The sequence below is a fragment of the Bicyclus anynana genome, chromosome 5 (genome assembly GCF_947172395.1).
Source record: "Bicyclus anynana chromosome 5, ilBicAnyn1.1, whole genome shotgun sequence".
In the NCBI taxonomy this organism is placed as follows: domain Eukaryota; kingdom Metazoa; phylum Arthropoda; class Insecta; order Lepidoptera; family Nymphalidae; genus Bicyclus; species Bicyclus anynana.
In genome coordinates, this window is record NC_069087.1 from 18,764,113 (window position 1) to 18,776,650 (window position 12,538).

A 12,538-nucleotide genomic window follows, 5' to 3' on the forward strand; every position below is an offset into this window, starting at 1 on the left:
AAATGTTTTTTTTACACATTGCTTAAAGCTATGCATTGGCAGGTCCATCACCGTCTTGGGGATCTTGTTATAGAAGAGTACACCCAAACCAGCAAAAGATTTTTTTACTCTTTGGAGACGATATGCAGAAATAACTAACCTAACCCGAGTCTAGTAAGACGTGGGTTTAAATCTCCTTTTCGTTTGTACAAATTAATAGTTTGTCTTACATAGACAATACAATTTTTAATCTATTTATTTCTGTGGCAGGAGCATGGGCTAATATACTTTAGCTTTCCTAAACTAATAATAAAAATAGATTGAAAACTAACCTGATTTTAAAAACTCTTTTATCAATAGACATCCACGTCATTCGAGAGTGCCATAGGCTTCCTTGTGTACCCACGAGAGCGGGAACTTACAACCCACCACCTCCCATGGCCCTTTCAACCTCTCGGTAATTGAGGCCGAATCGAGGGAGGGCGAACCCGGTACTTGCTCTTTGCGTGTCCCCGGGACGCCCTCTTGACTCCCTACAAGTTATTTCCTCTTTTCGCTCCTTGTCCCTTGATACTCACTCTCCCCCTTCTGGGGCTGGACGACACACGACGTTGAGATCCGCTTTCCCGCCGCGGTCCATGCGTCACCTTCGACCGGTGGTCAACGGTCCAGAGCGCTCCGCCTCGCGTGCCACCGATGCGTGAACTCCCGTAGCTTGCCGAAGTTGACCGCCGAGCTAACGAGATCCTGGTAGTACACCGGTCCCGCCTCTTCTCTGACGATCCCTTCCAACATTGCACTCCGGAGGTCCTCGTACTCGCCGCATTCCCACAGGACATGGTGGAGGTCTTCCTCCGCCAGCCCACACACACAGTCGCCAGTCTCGCTGAGGCACATGTCACGTAGGCGCTTCCGGAAGCAGCCAGTGACCCGTCAGGACCTGCGAGGTCTCATAGTCCGGCGCGACCCAGGTCGCCCTGAGTCGGCCAGCCACGTCCGGGAAAAATCGACGTAGTTCACTTCCCTTCGTCTCATTCGCCCATCGCTCCTGCCACTCGCGGGTCATGGCCGACCCGATTTCAGCGGAGAGCGGGAACTATGTAGATGAAACCGCATGGTGTCGGCTAGTATAAAATAAGATAGGTCTGGCAACCACAGACTTCACAGCTCCGGCCGGCTGTCCGCCACACTATACGCAGCGGTAGGGACTCAATACACTCAAGTACCGTTTCCATCCAATTCCGTGTATTAGCAGCCTTCGAAGTAGGTCGCTCAGCGCTCGCTGCAGGATGACGAGTGACCCCGAGTCTGAATGCCTACTTATTATTTATCACTCATTGGAATCTACCGGCTCAATAGACATATTTTACACGTTACACGTGACTTGTGACACGTGTATGATTATGTACTCGTACTTATAGTTCACTTGAGCAACAACCATAACAAATATGGCCGTGATAAAATCTCTAGCGATGGGCCATTGATGAACTATGTTAGGAATAAACTATTGAATGAATGTCTGAATGAATAAATTTATATATTTTATACATAATTAATTATAATAGTTTATAAAGTATATCTAGAAATTGAAAATTAATAGCATATTCGTTATCTCTCCGAAAAAAATATAAATATCTAAATACACCCAAAATTAAATTAATTTTTGAAGTTAATATTATTTTGTTTAAAAAGAATGCAATGGTATAATGCAAATGGAATAACGCTGACTTATCCTAATAACTGTACACAATCATGCCCACATGCGAATGGTGGGAAGAATATTATTTTTCTTTATATATAATTAGGATCAATATTTTTGTAAAACATGTGCATCATCAATAACCATAACGCCAGAACACTTGGGTGAAGCATTTTGGGAGCGCATTTCGAAAAACTAGAAACCTAATAAATGATTTTTAAACTTTCGTATGTCATTTTTGTAAAACATCAATTGTAAATGGAAAATTTTGGTGTATCAAATGACAAGCGCTATAAGTGTAAAGTAATTTATTTGTACAAGAATCTCGAGTTACAGTTAGCGCCTGCTCACATTGCTCGAGTATGTGTCGATCCGAACTGATCGAAAGCAAATCTCTTTCAATCATTACAATTTTTATCCATAGTGTGAAATGGATTAACAGCGTGCAATAGCTAGTCATACTTCTATGTCGAGCTAGATTATGAATGCTGAGAATCTGCCAGCCTGTTCTCCTATAATTGGTATCGTACATTAGTCAATTATGACTTGGTCATCAAGCGAGCCATAGGGATTCCCTGGATTCAGACGGCTCAGGATCGTGATGTTTGGAAGTCCCTACAAAGGGCCTATTTCTTGCAGTGGACGTCCATCGGCTGATATGATGAGGATGATGATGATGATGAAGTTTCAAGGTTCCACACTTGGACGTTTTTTTTTCAATACTTTTCTAGGCATAACTTGAAAAATCATTTCCCCAGTTGTTAGTCAATTCATTTCGCAGAAACTATTGAAAATCAAAATTTAAGGATCACTAACGAATCAATCAATCAATCAATCAATCAATTTTATTTCGCCAGAATATGGTACATTTACATAGGTCTTATATTATATTTTAACACATATCCTGCCATAGTTGGCGTGCAAAAGTTAACAGATCATACAAATTAATTTACAAATTACAAATTTACAAACAATAAAAATAAAACAAAGTTCGAATTAATTAATGTTAATATAAATGTCAATAAAAAATGTCAATATAAATGTCACTTTTATGGTCAATGTCCCTATTTAAGTTTTTCATTCATGTAATCATTGACGCTATAGTACAACTTTTTCATTAATAAATCAAATAATGTCTTCCTAAATTTATTTACAGCTAATTTTTTTATGTATTCAGGTAGGTGATTAAATAAAGTTACCGCCATGCAGTATACATTTTTGCTGGTAACTTTGTGCCTCTGCATAGGTATACATAGCTTGTATTTGTACCTGGTGTTCAAATTTTTTATTGATCTATAGCTTATAAATGGTTCTGGATTTTTTTTTACAAACAAACACATTTCGAAAATATATAAGCTAGGTAGTGGCAATACTTTTAAAGATGTGAACAGGGGTCTGCAGCTGTGGAGCATATCCACACCGAAGAGTGCCCTGATACATTTCTTTTGTACTCTAAATGCTCTATCACAATCTACCGAGTTTCCCCAAAGTATCAGACCATATCTAAGCAGTGAAGACACATATCCATGGTAGGCCATCAGTGCGGCTTCGTGAGTAGTTGTTTGTTTGACACGTTTCAGAACATAAACAAACTTTTCTAGTTTACAACATACCCCATGGATGTGAGCTTTCCAGTTACAGAATTTGTCAATATTAATACCTAGAAATTTTGTTGATTCTATATTATTAATAACAATGTCATTATATTTGATATTAAGGTCAGTAGCAGTACTATTATATGTTTGAAAATGTATGTAATTAGTTTTATTTAAGTTGATTTGCAAGTTGTTGTCATTTAGCCAGTCTATTACTTTAGTCAATGAAATGTTAACTTCTTTTTCAATGTCATGCTTGTTTTTACATTTAATGATCAATGTAGTATCGTCAGCAAATTGAATACAGTCATGAGATATCGCATCTGGCAAGTCATTAATATATATTGTAAACAATAGAGGTCCCAAAATACTGCCTTGGGGAACTCCAAAAGCATTATGTCTATATTTAGATAAAAATTGGCATCTTTTGTTCCCAACTGTCTTAGTAATCTCTACACATTGTTCCCGGTTTTTTAGATAACTTTTAACCCAGTCAAGAGGTTTTCCTCGTATGCCGTACCTGTATAACTTTTCCAATAATAAACTGTGGGACACGAAATCAAAAGCCTTTGTCATGTCCAGAAATAATGCCAGGGGATATATTTTATTATTAAAACATTCTGTTACATTTTTTATTAAAGAAAAGCAAGCTAAAGTTGTCGAGCTATCTTTTCTAAAACCATATTGTGTATTTTTTAGTAAATTAAATGTGTTAAGATAATGATATATTTTGTTATTCATAACCTTCTCAAATACTTTAGATAAAATTGGTATAAGTGTGATTGGTCTATAGTTCTCAAGCAATTGTTTATCACCTTTTTTAAATATGGGTTTCACAACAGATTTTTTTAATTTTGTTGGGAACATTCCTTGTTCGAATGATAGGTTCACTAAATAAGTAATCGGGTATGCTAGGACTAGTGCGCATTCTTTTAATACTGTAGTGTTAATCATATCGTAACCTACTGATTTTGTGTTTTTTAGTGATTTTATAATTTTTATTATATCTAATTCATTAATAGGTGTCAAATATAAACTCGTATTATGATTAGGTATCCTGACTACATTAGCGGAATCATTAATCGTATTTGTATTTTTGTTAGTCAAAAACGAAAGGTTGAATGATGATGAATAGAAATACAGAGTATATAAAAAATATATTTTATAATATCTATACAATTGAGGATCTGTTTGAAACTGGCTTGCTACCTTCCAAACTCAATTCGGTCTAAATTCCAAAATTATCAGTTTCAGTGTTCATAAAATCAAACTATCGCAAGCGCTCGTTCTTAAATAGCCTATCTTATTCGCTTGTTAATATTTTTGAATTCTACTGAATTTATACAAAAAACAAATATTTCAACCTTCAAAAAAAAATTTTGTTTTCCATTTAATAAACTCATGATCTTGTGGGTCCAGTAACTGGATGGATGTGACGCGGAACATTAGGGCAACGTTCCACTAGACGCGGAGTCACGCGAGCGTAGCGAACAACGTCGTCACCTTCATTACCGTTTTCGTCCTTCATCCACGAACATTTGAAACTGATATTTTAATTTCACGCCCTCGCTTTATAACGTGCAAGTTTCAAAGTAGCGTTATTTGGTAAATATTTCAGTTACGAATATAATATTATCTTGGTAAGACGTTTCGTAACACAAGTTTTCATTAAACTTTGTCTTTCATTACATTTTAGAATATTAATGATAAAATTTATATTAATTACTTTAGGATGTTATGAGTCTACATTTGTCCGAAGGTTGATTTATTTGGCTCCATATTGAAAGCCTCTCCTCCTCTCCTCCATATTGAATACCTCAACCATTAAAGGGTCTGGAGTTACAGCCCCTGGATGTCTTGGTTTCGATCCCGATTATTTGACTATTGATACAACCACTAAGCTTATCGTCTATTTTTATGGACATTTATTTCATGCTGTGTGGAATAATAATACTAATAATTTTTAAGGATCCTGAAGTACTTATTAAGTTTTAGAAGTAAGTCTTGAGTCAGACTAAAAAAATTTAGTTGTAATCCAGGAAAAGCTAGTTACGTGCCTCAGAGAGCACGTTAAGCTCTCGATCCTGGTTATTGTTGTTCACATGCGATAGTGCCCACCAACCCGCACAGCAGCATGGTGGGTCTAAATTCTACTCTTTTACAGAACATGGGAGGCGTATACCCTGTGAGTGATAAATTAACTGATATGGATGATAATGGTCACCAAGCTAAGGCCATGTTTTCTTTTCATTTCGGTGATTTAATATAGTTATATTATCAGTACTAACAATATTCAAATTATAAGTACCTAGAATTGGCTTAAAGCCTTACCAGTTACATTTCAATTATTTCCAGACAATGTGATGTCAACAGGCAGAGGAGAGTCGGCCTTATGAGAGTAAACGCTCATTATGAAGGCAATTTTCGATAAAAAATATTTGCCGTAAAATTTGGTTCGTCCCTCGGCAGAGCGCGGCAGACCAGACGCAAATATGGGTATAAGTAAAGCAGCAGGTAATGTTAGTATGATGACAAAATGTCTGTTTGTCTGTAAAGTTTCCAACTCCGGATAAGGAGAATGGAGTGGTATCATTTCATAGTACTCGGGAGATCAACAAATTAAAAACATCTGAATGCCACGCGTGGCTTTAAAACGTGTTGTATGACTTTTTGCGTTTCTAATGCATATAAATAATGGCAATATGTTATAACATTTGTGCAGTCAGTGCGCGGAACAAACAACGTTTTTGTCGACAAATTGTATAGTATATCTTCAATTTGATGCCACCTTCTTGTAGACAGTCTGGTCTGTAGTTTGCAGCGCCATTAATAGTGTTGTGGGGTTTCAATTCACACGACATCGTTATGGAAATAAATAGGCTATTAGCTGCTACACCTCGCCAGTTGAAGCGACAGACGCGATCGTTCCTGTGAAAATCTGTTCATTTAAAGTTTGAAGTTAATAAACAGTGTTAACACATTCAAAATCAAATTCAAACTCGATTATGCTTATCATAAGTACCTATCTAAAACTATATAATAATATAAATAAAGTAATAAAAACATGTTTACTTAAGATATCATAGAGGAGACAGAAAAAATAATAATCGAAATTGTAATGTATTTGAAGGTATTCAAATAATAAATGTCTGGCTGTCTACACAAACAGTGAAAAAGCTATCCTTGAGTTTAACGCCATCGTGTTTTATTTAGTAACTAGCGGACCCCCGCGACTTCAGCCGCGTGGAATTCAGTTTTTCACAAATCCCAAAGTAAGAATCATGGATTTTTTGGTATGAAAAGTAGCCTATGTGTTAATCCAAAGTAAAATCTATATCCATTCCAAATCTCAACCAAATCGCTTCAGTGGCCGCAGCGTAAAAGATGAACAAACATACTTTCACACTTACACACAAAATTTCGCCTTTATAATATTACTGTGTTGTGAAGTGTGATTACAAAAATAAGTTGAAGAGCTACAAGTAGTTGATGTGATCCTGAAAGGGTGTCCACTCACCATGGTGTGTCCATCAGCACACCGTTGTTGTCTTCCGTGTTGCCAGTAAGGTGACGTTTCGACAGTATATTACCTAATATAGAGATGGAGATAAGTATATCTTCACTACATAGTATAAAACAAAGTCGCTTTCTCTGTCGCTATTTTTTTTTCTTCGCGGGAGGAAAAAAATCCCTACGGACTTCTGCCGGCAGGCAGGGCATGTCCGACTCGCACGGACTAAAAATAACCCCCACAACTCCTGGGTCAGCACGGAACCGTGTAGCATTACTTCATGCTGACCGATGAATTATCATTTCTCGCGTTCCTTTTTCTCTTGTCTTTCTCTCATTTCCCTCCGAACCATTATTGTTCGGAGCGTGTTAGCGCATTTGTGCCATTCGTTTTCGCTGGCCAACATGCGAGCAACAAGAATTTGCGCATTCCATCCCGGGACAACATCCCGGGCATTCAAAGAGATCATGCCTCGGATTGTCCTCTTCTCCGCAGAAGTTCTCTGTCGCTATAACTCTATGTATGTATCAATCTTTAAAACTAGGCAATGGATTTTGATGCGTTTTTTTAATAAAGCAATAAGTGATTATGCAATCTAAGATGGAAGTGGGCTAACTTGTTAGAAGGAGGACGAAAACCCACACCCCTTTCGTTTTGTACTCGGCATCGTACCGGAACTCTAAATCGCTTGGCGGTACGTCTCTGTCGGTAGGGTGGTAACTAGCGACAAAGACCGAACCGGCCGAAGTCTCCCACTAGCCAGACTTGGACCAATTCAGAAAGCCTCAATAGGCCCAGCCGGGGATCTCCGTCTTGTAAATCCACCGCGCATACCACTGCGCCACGGAGAGAACTAAAAAATAAATAGAGACTTGCGTAAACCAGTAAAGCAGCTACTCTTAAAAAGGCACAAATGTATATTCTCTACAGCAATGAGGATGTTTCTCATTCATCCGAATTACCACATAATATTAAGCCAAACTTAAAACTACTTTCGTGAAACTTCAGTGAGCAAATATATTCGTTAATTTAAAACTCAAAATATTTGTCGACCTGTAAAGGTAAGACCGCAGCGAAGCGTTAACTCTAACACTGATTCAGTGTCATTTAACAGAGTTAATGTGAGCAAATACAAAACATTCAACCGCAGAGCGTAGCGCGAGCGCCAAAACTATTCCGACCTTTTAATATCTTTTGAAATAACAATTCCCAGCGAAAGACGTATTCAAATAACGTATTCAAAGGAAAAACAATATTAGTACCATTCTAAAAATACGTCTCGCTTCGTGTATTCGTTGAATTCACCTTTGCTTAAATACTTTTTATTATACAAAAATATTATTGTCTGTCGCACTGTGTTGAACAATAGACTCGGTTAAATTAGGAAAATTTTTGTTTGGAGCTACGTTCATTCGTTCATCACAGTTCACACGAAGAGTTATAATCAAGTTGTGCAATTTTTTTCCATGTTGTAATTTCAGCTTGATTACATTTATGCTCGAAGGAACGGTCTAAGTAGATGAAGTGCGCTTGCCCATACGATGCCTATTCACTTCACTAACGCCTTCAAAGTTGAAGGTGCTTAAAGAAGGTGCTTATGTGTCAGGGAACATAGAAGGCTTTCACATTTAAGCAGTTCTCATTGGAAACGTTGATGCGAAACGAATAGTGTTTATAACTATTAGTTATTATAAATCATCATCAGTGCTTGTAATTTAAATATCAGCTAGTGAGAACAATCCTACTAATATTATAAATGTGGAAGTTTGTATAGATATATGTTACTCTTTAACGCTGCAACTACTTTACCGATTTAAATGGAATTTAAAATGAAAATAGTTAATGCTCAGGATTAAAGATCGCAGGCGAGTCTGGCCCTATAAGTTATTAAGGCCTGGGCATACATTCCTTATAAGTTAATAAGGACTGGGCATACATTCCCTATAAGTTATTAAGGACTGTATGCCCATACATTCTGCGGTGGCTTAATGTACAAATAGGTCACATTCCAGCCACACAGCAGCACAGAAACAATCCCGATCTAATTGTTGAATTTGCAACGCATTGCCTCATCTGATTGTACTCCAACACTCCCCGTCTGCCCTCACCGCACTCAATTATATCTACAACTATGCTGTTACAAACAGAGAACCGAAATTTTTATAAACTTAGATTCCTGAGTTGAGCTAAAAAAGTTTGGGTTGGGTCCCTATAAGAAATGCTCAGAATCAGTCTAAAAAGAAGTAGGTAATCGGTCCCGATAATAAATATTTATATTGATGAACTTTTTGCAAGGGCGATGCCTCATTGCAACGAATCGAGGTATTGTATGCCACACCCGACGTGTTGCGATGACACACGACGTCGCAGTACAAGAGGACGACTCACACACCCAGTCAGTCTCAATATTGCACGTAACAAACGAGCACTGTCGTCCGGTGAAACATATCATAAAAACTAGCAGACGCCCGCGACTTCGTCCGCGTGGAATTAAGTTTTTCACAAATACTTTGGGAACCATGGATTTTTCCGAGATAAAAAGTAACCTATGTGTTAATCCAGTCTATAATATATCTCAAAACCAAATTTCAGCTGATTCGGTTCAGTAGTCGAGGATTGAAAGAGTAACAAACATTCACATCATCAAAATCATCGGTTTTCGCAAATCTCGGGAAACCATGGATTTTTTGGGATAAAAAGTAGCCTATGTGTCAATCCAGAGTAAAATCTATTTTCATTCCAAATTTCAGCCAAATCGCTTCAGTAGTAGCGGCGTTAAAGAGTAACAAACATCCAAACATACATCCAAACATACATCCAAACATACATCCAAACATCCATACAAACTTTCTCGTTTATAATATTATAGTAGGATACGATATATGAAAATCGACGCACTGTCTACGCAACATAACGAAACGCACTTATGGGGCGTCTCTATTAGAGTTCCTCATAACGTCGCTATGCATTACGTCTGAAACTGTCCAGCGGAAATATAATTCCCCGTCAGCGAGATTTTGCAATAAAGCAGTCGCAGAACAGATGCTGCGAGCAATCTCTTTGAGACGGACTCGCGCGATGCATTTTAAATATTAATAAAGTACCGCGTGATTTCTATGAAATATGGCGAAGAATATTGCCGCTCTGGGGAACGCTCTTTGATGACGTTTCTTATGACATCGCGTAATATGACCAAAGAATTTGTAAATCTTTTGACCATTTTGATCTACTGCAGTGATGTAATGTATTTCGTAATGAATGTTGAATTTAATTTGATTGAATCTTCAAGGGGTAGCACAAGCTGTAGCGTTGTGTATTTGTAACTATTCATAATAAAATATAATAATAATAGTAAGTAGTAGTGATAGCCCAGTGGATATGATCTCTGCCTTCTATTCGGAGGGCGTAGCTTTTACGTAGGTTTCGAAGGCGTAGGTAGGTCAACTTTTCAATTTTGTGCATTTTAAGAAATTAATTAGCATGTGTCTCAATCGGTGAAGGAAAAACATCGTGAGGAAACCTGCCATACCTGAGAACTTTCTTAATTCTGTACGTGTGTGTGTATACAAAGTCTGCCAATTTGCATTGGGCCAGCTTGGTGGAATATTAGCCTAACCGCTTTAATTCCTAGAGGAGACCCGTGCTCAACAGTGAGTCGAATATAAGTTTTTAATAATGATGAATAAAAAAATATAATTAATTTGGGCAGACAAATAAGAGTAAGTTAAAATTAAATACGAGTAGATCCGAAAGGCGGCAACGTTGAAGTGTTTGGGCTTAGATGCAACCTTTGAAAGACGATTGACTATTTAAGATGACTTGAAAAGACTTCTTGAAGACTTCTTCTTCTCGAACTCTAGTTAAATTAAGTGCAACGCTACTATTACTATTAAGAGTGTAACGCCGATTGAGAAGTATGAGTTTGCATAAATAAATAAAAAGGTATTATCTTAGACCGAATCGTCACTTAACATTAACTGAAATTGCAGCTCAGCGAGACCTAATTTATGATTTATTTACTAACTCATCACAAAATATCAAAAATCACATGACGTATTAAGAAATTTGTCTGGGATATAGTGTACAGTTAACGGACGTCCGCTAAGAACGTATTTTGCGACAGGGCCAGATTAAGGAGGTTGTGGGCGTCTCAACTTTGCGTTTTCGAATTTGTGTTAGATCGGATATTAGCTTTAAACTTAATTGCTGTTATTTTAACTAAATAAAATTATCAAATTACACCACATGTTACAAAAAAACGTTTAATTGACTTTTTGAAATAAACATGCGACGAATAAATTATAACATCACCCAATTTGTCACAACAAGAATATGTTAAAAATATTGTAACCAAGCGTTGCCCGTTGGCCGTCAATTAATTCCGGTCATGCTGAGGTCGTCGGATTTTTATAGTGGCATTGTACATAGATCTTGGTGGTACATACATATATCTCAATATCAAATCACGTTAGAAATTTCTAAGTAATGCAACGCACACCGGATAAAGAATCTGTATTCCTTATACGAAACCTGTCATTCTAGCCTAAGTAGTTTTTTTTAAATTATAACGTGAATATTTTCTTTCTAAGCAGCAGAGATAAAATGGTATATTCGATTTGTACCACCAATATAGTACGAGTAAATGTGTCAAAAAATTGAATTGTTCAGTGAACAGTAACACACACTTGCAAAGTTATCAGAGTTTAATACAACATCAACAAAATAGAGTCTAATATGAAATCTAATTCTAAAAAAAGCTTCATGCTTATGAGTATTACATATGCCCAGGAGGTCTATGGTCGTAGTCATTACCACAGCCTCTTTGTTTTATTCAAAATTTAGTTAGAGTGGAAAGTAGCATTAAAATAGCTTGATAACGACGATGTGTGTGTAAAATTTGAAAATTGTATACAGTTAAACACGTTTAATGTTCACACCCATTCTAATTCTCCAAAATCGGTAGCAAATTAGCCGAAACCCTGACACGCTAGTCCCCTGACGTGATCGAGTACTGGCACGCTCGTCCCCTGACGCGATCGAGCCCTGACTTGTGTCGCGGAGCGTGACAATCTCAATAATGCCGCGCCGGGAATTATTTATTGTAAAGAGGGATTGTGTCGGAATATGTAATTTCACAGAGAGACAATATTGAGCCCTTTATGAATATTCAAAGGGTTCCAACGATCAAGTGACGGGCGGCGCTAACTGAGCGCGGCAGGAGGCTTAAATTTATAATTTGCGAATGCGGAACAAGAAAACATATAATTTATCGTAAACAAAATTAATTACTTATTTAAAGTCCATAATTCTCGCAGCTCATTTCATATGCTAACTGTAACTGAGTGTGGATTAAATGTGATCTTTTCAGCTTCACGGAGCGCGGCCGGTTGAGATGTAGTCGTTCGTTTGTTTAGGTAAACCTTTACCACGATAAGGTCCGTGCACACTGAGCGACTTATTACCAGAGAGTGAGCGAGTGTATGCGGAAATTCTAAACCTTTTTTAAATACTTTAGTAAAGTTACTATTACTATAGTTATATGTTGGGCACCATCCAAATAAACGATATGACAAACAAAGCATAAACATGAACTTAAAAGTTCATGTTTATTAAAATCTACTTTATTTTTTAAATAACACAAAAATTTATTAAATATGTAAGATATAATTTATAACTTTCAGTGAAAATAAACAAGAATGTGTTGTTTCTGAAACCAAAATTTTATTGTTCAAAACACACAAAGTAACAAGGTTA